The sequence below is a fragment of the Thamnophis sirtalis genome, unplaced genomic scaffold (assembly GCF_051295495.1).
Source record: "Thamnophis sirtalis isolate CommonGarterSnake01/CBP01778 unplaced genomic scaffold, rThaSir2_p1.2 scaffold_3, whole genome shotgun sequence".
NCBI classification, from domain to species: Eukaryota; Metazoa; Chordata; class Lepidosauria; order Squamata; family Natricidae; genus Thamnophis; species Thamnophis sirtalis.
This window is the reverse complement of record NW_028261383.1, coordinates 152,414,187-152,423,222: the sequence shown is the minus strand read 5'-3', so window position 1 is coordinate 152,423,222 and position 9,036 is coordinate 152,414,187.

Here is a 9,036-nt window from a genome sequence, read left to right as displayed (position 1 = left end):
TGAATGCCGCCGTGCCAAGTGAATTGCCCGTAGCTCCAGCCAATTTATATTGTGCTGGAGGTCCAACCAGGTTCATCCGGGACTCCAAGAGAACTCCCCACCTGTATGAGCTGGCATCATGGTTCCAGCTCCCTGAACTTGCAGCCTTTGTGCAGTGCTGGGGAGAGCCACCACCTCAACAATAGCTGTACCTGCGGCGTCACTGGAACCTTTTGCTCGGAATTGCTGGAGTTGCACCTTTGATGCGGCAAGAGCGGCCTGGAGCGGCCTCGCGTGCAGACAAGCCCAAGGCACCACGTCTATGCATGAAATGAATTTCCCCAGCAAGTTGGAGAGTACAACCACATGAACAAAATGCTGACTTCTAACTTGTCTAACTAAAGCTACCAAACTAACCTTACGGTCATGGAAGAGGAACACTTTCCCCAACCTGGAATCTATGATAGTCCCCAGGTGAAGAATCCTGGTGGTGGGGCCCAGGGAACTCTTATCTAGGTTATCTGAAAAACGTAACTGTTGGAGCGTAGACACCACTAACGAAATGTCCTCCCTCGCACGCTCAAATGACTCCGCCTCAATCAAGATGTCATTGAGATAACATTGGATCCTGACGGAGCACTCTCGGAGGGAAGCTGCCACCGCAGCTAGGACCTTAGTGAAGGTCTGAGGCGCAGACGCCAGGCCAAACCGTAGGGTCCTATACTGATAATGCCTACCTAAATAAGAGAACCTGAGGTATTTACGATGACCAGGGAAGATGGGGGCATGGAGGTAAGCCTCTGTCAGGTGGATGGAGGTCATGAAGTCATTGTGCCTGATCCTCGCCAAGATGGATTCAAGGGATGCCATTTTGAATCTCCTATAAACCAAGTGAAAATTTAGAAGTTTTAGATCCAGTATCGCCCTCCATCCCCCGAACTTTTCAGGGCAACAAAGAGGTTGGAATCCTGACCTACTTGGTCCTGTGGAACCGGTTCTTCCGCCCTAATATCTAAGAGGTGTCGGATCGCCTGCCTCATGAGAGAGTGTTTATCCTTACTCTTGGCGATTGAAAATGTCCAAAAGTGGTTCGGGGGAATGGAGAGGAACTCCAGGTGCAGTCCAAATCTGATGGTGTTCAGAACCCAGGCATCAGTGATAAGCTCAGCCCAGGCGTCGGCAAACAGGATCGGTCTGCCACTTATGGGTGGGGTCGCTATTGACCTATCTGCCCCGGTGGTAGGGATGGCCACCTCCCCCCCCCCCGAAAGGGCCTCTTCCCCTGGAGTTGGAACCTAGGCCTATCCCTAGTGTAGTGCCTATCCGACTGCCTATCTGATCTCGAAAAATACCTGCTGCTTTGTTGAGCTTCCTGATCTGACTGACGATAGGACTGCTTCCGAAAGTAAGGTGCAGACTTTGGCTCTGACTTCTTAGCAGCCGTGGGCATGACCTCCTTATTTTTTATTTTTATCCTCAACGAGGATTGGGTCCAATGGGGCACCGAAAAGGGATCCACCAGAATAAGGTGAAGAGGCCTTTTCAAGCTGCGCAGCTGCTGGCAACACCACACGCCATGTCGCGTGATCCCCATCGTCCTGCGCCACTCCGGGCTTCTTGGGCCCGCTTTGGGCCTGCCGAACCTCTTCGCAGCTGCTGCTGTGGAAGGGATTGACTCCCGGATAGCAAAGATGAGATCGAAACCCCGTAGCAGCCTCTACCTCAGGCCCAAAATGGCTGCCGTAATGGCATCCAACCTCTAAAAGCCCCAACAAGAAGTTTAAAATCCTTACCGGCGGCCGGGAGCACGCCACACCAAGGGGAGGCTTCCAGGAAGCAGATGGAGGGAAAAGGGGGAAGGCAGGGAGGAGGAAAATGCGGGATGGCACTCGATTGTTTTTTGGATTTTCAGGAACCAAAAGCAACTCGTCCTTCTTCGGCCAGACAGAGTTAAAACTGGGAACCAGAAGCAAGGAGCACAAGAGGCGTGGCTTCAGTTTTAATTCTGTCTCAAGGCCAATTGGACATCACAATACCCAATCCTGGCTAATCCTGCAGATTCCTCTAGAAAACGTATTTGTTTAAACTAATTTATAAAAGAATGGAGTAAATCTAATAGTCAAATGCAACCTTTGAGCAAAAAATCATATTTTCCCTTTATGTGGTCTGCTTGAGGGCACATAAATAGGCAAGTTCAAAGATTTACTCCTTATATTTGACTTATAACGCTTACTCCATTGCAATTCTATGGCTCCATATTAGGGTGATTTTAGTATGGTTTTATCTGAATTTAATATTGGAAATAAGCGATCTTAGAAGCACTATATTGTGAAAGCGAGAGAAACAGTACTGCAGTCCATTTGGGCCACAGGGATATCTGTTAGTTCCAAATGTTCAATAAATATGAAAATATGTTATGACAGCAATTAACATCATCTGTACAATGTTGCAGATGTTATTAAATTTAGAAGACTTTAACATAAATTTAACTGTCTTCTACAGATTAGTTCAGATACAATAGATTTATCATTTTGGGAACAGGGAGGGATGATGGAAATGTTTTTTTTTAAAGATTTTTAATCCCACCTTTATTATTATATTTTTAATAAATCAAGGTGGCAAATATACCTTACTCCTCCTATTTTCCACTATTTTAACCACCTTGAAAGATGAGTTGGACTGAAAGAGTGACTGGCTGAAAGTAACCCAGCTGGCTTTCATGCCTCAGGCAGGTCTAGAACTCAGTCTTCCAGTTTCTAGCCTGTTGCCTTAACCACTGGACCAAACTCTCATAGCATCTAAACTCCATTAAAAGGGGCTTTGTTAAGTTGAGGTTTTATTGTATTACTCATTTTATTCTACCATTCTAACCTATTGTTTGTTAACAGCTATTGATAGGAGTTGCTGTTATGTGTTGGGAACATCAAGCTATATTCTTTCAGAGTCATAGATACTGTATTGCTATACAATGTTTACTCTAAAGGTAAAGGTTCCCCTCACATGTATGTGCTAGTCGTTCCTGACTCTAGGGGGCTGTGCTCATCTTGGTTTGAAAGCCGAAGAGCCAGCGCTGAGTGAAGATGTCTCCGTGGTCATGACTAAACACAGAAGGCGCGTGGAACACTGTTACCTTCCCACCAAGGTGGTCCCTATTTTTCTACTTGCATTTTTACATGCTTTCAAATTGCTAGGTTGGCAGAAAAGTAATGGGAGCTCATTCCATTACGCGGTGCTAGGGATTCGAACCACCAACCTTTCTGATCAACAAGCTCAGCGTCTTAGTCACTGAGCCACCGCATCCCATGTTTACTCTATTAAATGTATTAATAGTGAGTGAAAAGCTTATATATATTTCTTCATTGTAGTCTGAAAATAATAAGTTGTTAAAGCAAAGCAAAACACATTATTGTAGATGTGTAAGAGAATTTTTCCTGCCACTTCCTTTCTTCAGGATAGGAAAAAACAGTATGGCATCTCACTTTGTTTCAGTAAATTATACTCTATTTTGTACTGGTGTACAATTTCTAGATAGGGTATCATCAGAAATTGGGAACCATAGCCAGATTGTGTCTCTATCTGAGGTAACTGCTGCACCAAAAGCTGTTTTTGAAGTTAAAAAAAACCAAAAAAAGAGCAAAAAAAAAAAAAAAAGCCCACTTTATCCAAGCCAGACCATCATCCTGTAACACAGTTCCTCAGTAAGTTTTTAATCGTTTCCTTATCAACTTGGTTTTAAATGACAGCTTCATAACAAATTATTTTTATTTATAATTTTAAGAAGTCAGTTTTGAAGGAAATTAATTTCTTAACTCCCAAATCTTGCTTGACATTTAATTAGGGGATGGGCAATTTTTGAGGGTTTGGAAGTCACATTTAGTATTTTGACAGATGGGGGCCACAAAGTATACGTGCTCCATCAAGGACTGAGATTTTGTTTTTGGAAAGGATTTGGGGGTGAGTCACTATCTTAACACAATAATTTGATAGAGTATTTTAGCACTGACACTTGTTTCCACACATTTCCAGCTTCATAAGGACAGGAAAATTTCAAGGGGGAGAGGGAGTTGGCATGGGTCCAAAAGAGGGATATTGGAGGGCTTGCATATACAGCCCTTACATCCACAAATTGGTCACCCCCATTTTAAACCATGCATGTGAAGATATTAATTTAAAAGTTGTCTGTCCCCACTCATTGTTTCTTTTGGTAGCTGGGATATATTTCTAAAGAGTATTGTTGCCAGAATGGGGTTAAATAAACCCAGCCTCTTCTCCTGGCAACGAGATAACCATGAATGCAGACTTGCAATGAGGACAAAACACATTGAAACAGGTGCGTTTCCTCTCATGGAACAGGACATGATGGCTGGGCAGACTATCAGGCCAGGATTTCAAGGTTTGTTATGACATTGTTATCAGGTCACTTACCAGTCTCACAAGAAACCTGGATTACTGATGCAGACAAGTGCAAATGAATTTTGCAAACTACAGGAAAATTACCTTCTAATTCAAGGAAGTGGGAGGAGTGCTAGAAATCAGTCATTCATGGCAGTATCCAGTGGATTGGGAATGATGGCTCCCTGTTGGTCTGTTGTTCTTTCAACTGACTCTATCATCAACTTTCCATTGCCAGGACATTTGTAGTTACCAATACTGTACAGTATTTCTTTGACAGCCAGAGAGATCAATGGAATTAATTTAAGCTTTTAACCTAATTACTAACTGCAGTTATTTCCTCAACCTGTTTATAGTCTTTACCCTCTACACATGCTAGATAGTAGTGTAACGTGCAACTGATATTTTATGCAGATGAAAGTGCATTTAAAATGTGTAATTCATTTCTTCATCTTATTTAGAGAAGATTCTAAATTAGAAACTGAGTTTACAGACAAGTTAACATGTTTATACCATCATAGAACTTAAAACTGAAAGAAGCCTGAGGCCATCCAGATGTTCTACTCTTATATTTTTCATTCTGGATTGGGACTGATAGGAACCAGGGATTCATGTGCCCCCTTCCATCTTAAATACCTGAATTATGATAGGTAGTATAAATTAATATCCTTGATACTTTTCAGGCGATGAAACTGACAACTTAATTTTGGTTCTAGGAATCTGCCATTATTTTTGGTACATTTAAGCAATAGGATTCAGAATAATTTTTCTTGTTAAATACAGAGTGCATTTAACTATGCCTTCATTAACACAAGTGTGTACTCTCTTTTGTTGCTAACTCATTTGAAGATGACCTCCAAGGACCATATATACGGGGATGATATTATTAAGAAAGCTAAAAAAATGAAGGCAAAAATGTTACCCATATGTATAATAGTAACTTTTTAATTTTTAAAAAATTGTATTTAGCTATTTATTTAACATTTCATAGCCTTTAAAATTGCCTTATAAATGGACTTTGGAAAAAACTATTTCTTAATCTTTCTAAAGTTATATATTATACAGACATGTAAGCATACAAACAACTTTTCCAAATAAGCACCTTGCCTGTTATCAGGTTACTTTATCATAAAATGACTGTTCATTTCATTTGATTCATATGAGAGATTTTAGCAAACCTTTTACAACCTATAGTACATTGCGAAAATAAAAACATGATTTCTGTCATTACTACAGGACTGTATTTTTTAAAAAAACCTACGTATTAATTTGATTAGGTACAAATTTAAATTTTGTGTTTATACACACACACAGAGACAGACAGACAAAATTCCAGCCCTGCCTTAGAAGTAAAGCTAGCTGGGTAATTTTCGGCCAATCACTCTTAGCCAAACCCACAGTTCTGGGGAAAATAAGAGAGTAATAGTGTACATTTGCTGCCTGGAGTTATTTATAAAAATAAAGGTGGGATATAAATAAAAATAAACACACAAAGGGTAATAAACAAGTTCCTACATTCATGTTTGTTTAAACTTAAAAAAGTTTTTGCAAATGGCTCAGCTGATGACTAGCAATGTTTTGAAACCCCCTAAGTATTTTTCAGACTATAAGATGCACTTTTTTTGTCCCAAAAGGGGGTAAAAATGTCTGTGGTTTAGACAGAATATTGCCAAAGCCCCGCCCCCCACTGGCCATTTTTTGGGCTCTGCATGCCCCATTTTCTGGCCTTTTCAGCCCGTTTTCAGGGCTTTTTTTCAGTCCATTTCCAAGGCTTTTTTCGGCCTGTTTTCAAGGCTTTTCTTGGCCTATTTTTGAGGCTTTTCCGGCCCCTTTTTTGTGTGGAAAAAACAGGCTGAAAAAAGCCTTGAAAATGAGCTGAAAAAAGCCTTGAAAATGGGCCAAGAAAAGCTTTGAAAACGGGCTGAAAGCCTCAAAAACAGGCTGAAAAAAGCCTTAAAATGGGCCTAAAAAGCCCTCAAAATGGGCCAAAAAGCTGCAAAAATGGGTAGAAAAAAGGCCGTCAAAAGGGCCAAAAATGGGGCACATGGAGGCCAAACCCCCTTTTTTAATGGTTTTCATCTTCTAAATTTAGGTGCGTCTTATAGTCAGGTGTGTTTTATAATCCAAAATAATGCGGTAGATTATAAAAACCCAGAATAAAAAAGTCTAACCCCATTCCTTGTTAGAAATTACAGTCAATCCTCATACCCTCAGTAGAAATAACACACCATTTTAACAGCAGTTAAGTCAAGCCACCTGAGTAAACTTAAATATTTTGGAGCAAGCAGAATTTTTGTAAAGGTACTTAGAATATAAGAATTATGAAGGATTTAAAAATAATTATTTCAGCTGCATTTTTACAGGCTTGGATGGTTGCAGTCAGCCTGTGTAATTGTGGTTTTGAGTTGTTTTACTTCAGCTGTCCTGAGTTTTTATGTTGTTTTTATATTATTCAAACTGTTATCTGCCCGGGGTTGCTGTAGCAAGATGGATGGCTATGCAAGTTGAAATAATAAAAATAAAATAAAATCTTTTGCTATAACATGTTAATTTCCTAAAGATTATAGAACGATCTTCTCTGGAAGGGCATTGATCCAAAGGAGATCCAAATGATTTTTCTATCTATTCTGTGGTGGAATATAGATAAGCTATCCAGATTTATCAATAGATAAGGATATAGGTAAAGGTAAAGGTTCTCCTCGGACATATGTGCTAGTTGTTCCCAACTCTAGGGGACGGTGCTCATCTCCGTTTCAAAGCCAAAGAGCCAGCGCTGTCCGAAGAAGTCTCTGTGGTCATGTGGCAGGCATGATTAAACGGCAAAGATGCACAGAACGCTGTCACCTTCCCAAAAAAGGTGGTTCCTATTTTTCTATTTGCATTTTTACATGCTTTCGAACTGCTAGGTTGGCAGAAACTGGAACAAGTAATGGGGGCTCAACATGTTACGCAGTGCTAGGAATTCGAACCACTGACCTTTTTGATCAATCTGCTCAGCGTCTTAGCCACTGAGCCACCGCATCCCTTAGATAAGGATATAGGAGTATCTTAATACTTTGCTAAGGTCCACAAAACAATAATCCTGAATAGTTGCTCTCCTATGATTTTTATCAACAGGAAAACAAACGGAATCCACAAATGAAGAGCAGTTCCCAACAATGCAAAACCTCTAAGTTGCACACAATTGTCTACATTGCCAGGTGTTTTCAAGCAGAATCTCTCTCCTTTTATGTGACTCTCTGGATTTATTGCAAGTGAACTTATCGTGAAATGTTTACATTTTTGTTTATGACACTATAAAATGAATTGCATGCAGCAAAATACCCAAAGCATCAGGATTTTTAAAAGGCAAATACACAGATGTTACCTAAAAATGATCAATTTCTAGGGTTACATATTTATTATATGTCGTATGTACTGTTATCTCAACATTTTATCTTCAGATGCTCTTGATTCCGTTGCTAATAATTATAGAAGTTTGCTGATTTGGATTACTTTTATAAATGTAAAATCAGAGTAGGTCTTAATGAGGTATTCACTAACATCACCCCCAACTTCTATAGTATTAGTTAAGGATAATTTTACATCACACTGGTAAGAATCATTTTAACAGTGTTAAGATTTCCTATACAATGTCTGTGTTTTAGAAATAAATAGATGTAATAGCAGAGTCCTCTATGGACCTGCAGATTTAATTCAGTAATAAATAAATGAACGTTGTAAGCTACCCAAAGCCACCTGTTTGTCAGTTGGATAACCATATCAATGTATATAATGAAATAAGTAGTTCAAGATACTCTTGACTATAAACCTTGAATTGGTTACATGAGCCACTTAACCACTATGACCAAGAACATTTGTATCAAGCCACAATGGTGCAATTACTGTATGGAATTAAGTTTGATGTACCAAAATCATGTAGTATGCATATTGACATCTTAATGCATGTGTTATTTGCCACTCTACTCCCCCATGAATACCTATTATTTTAAGAATCTATTCTCTTTCAAGAGTCCTGGGATCAAATACTGTGTTTGCAGTTCATTCTATCCCAGAATATTTAAAAAGTGGTTTGAACAAACCATACTGATCAAACTTCGTATCACCCTAAGCATAATGGTTTACTAGCCAGAGGTAAACCACATTAATTAGCTTGTTGAGGACCCACGTCATTACAAAAAGAGTTGCATTCTAAATCCAAACATTTTTTTTCAATCTAGTGCTGAATAAAGCTGTGCAATGTAGTTCCATCATTATTCACAGCCACCATAGGACAATGTACATAAGCCAATATCTTTCTCTATTTTGAGTGATTCCTTTCATGCTTAAGGTAATGATGCTGTATGAAAAATGTGGATCGAGAACTCTAGAAAATGGGATTATAAAACATATGTATACATATATAACCATATATAAAAAACATATATAACCAATTTTGTTGTATTTAAGTACAATGACAATAAAGATTATACTTATACTATACTTATGTACTGACACACCAGCTGTTTGAAAGCTCCAGTTACATTATTTTTTCTAAATAAAATGGATCAACAAATATGCTTATAAGGTAGCTGATATCCAATATCAGAAAACCATCATATAAATGATCATTAAGAGCACCAAAATATGTCTGCTTATATTAAAGATTTTTTCTATTTTTTTAAA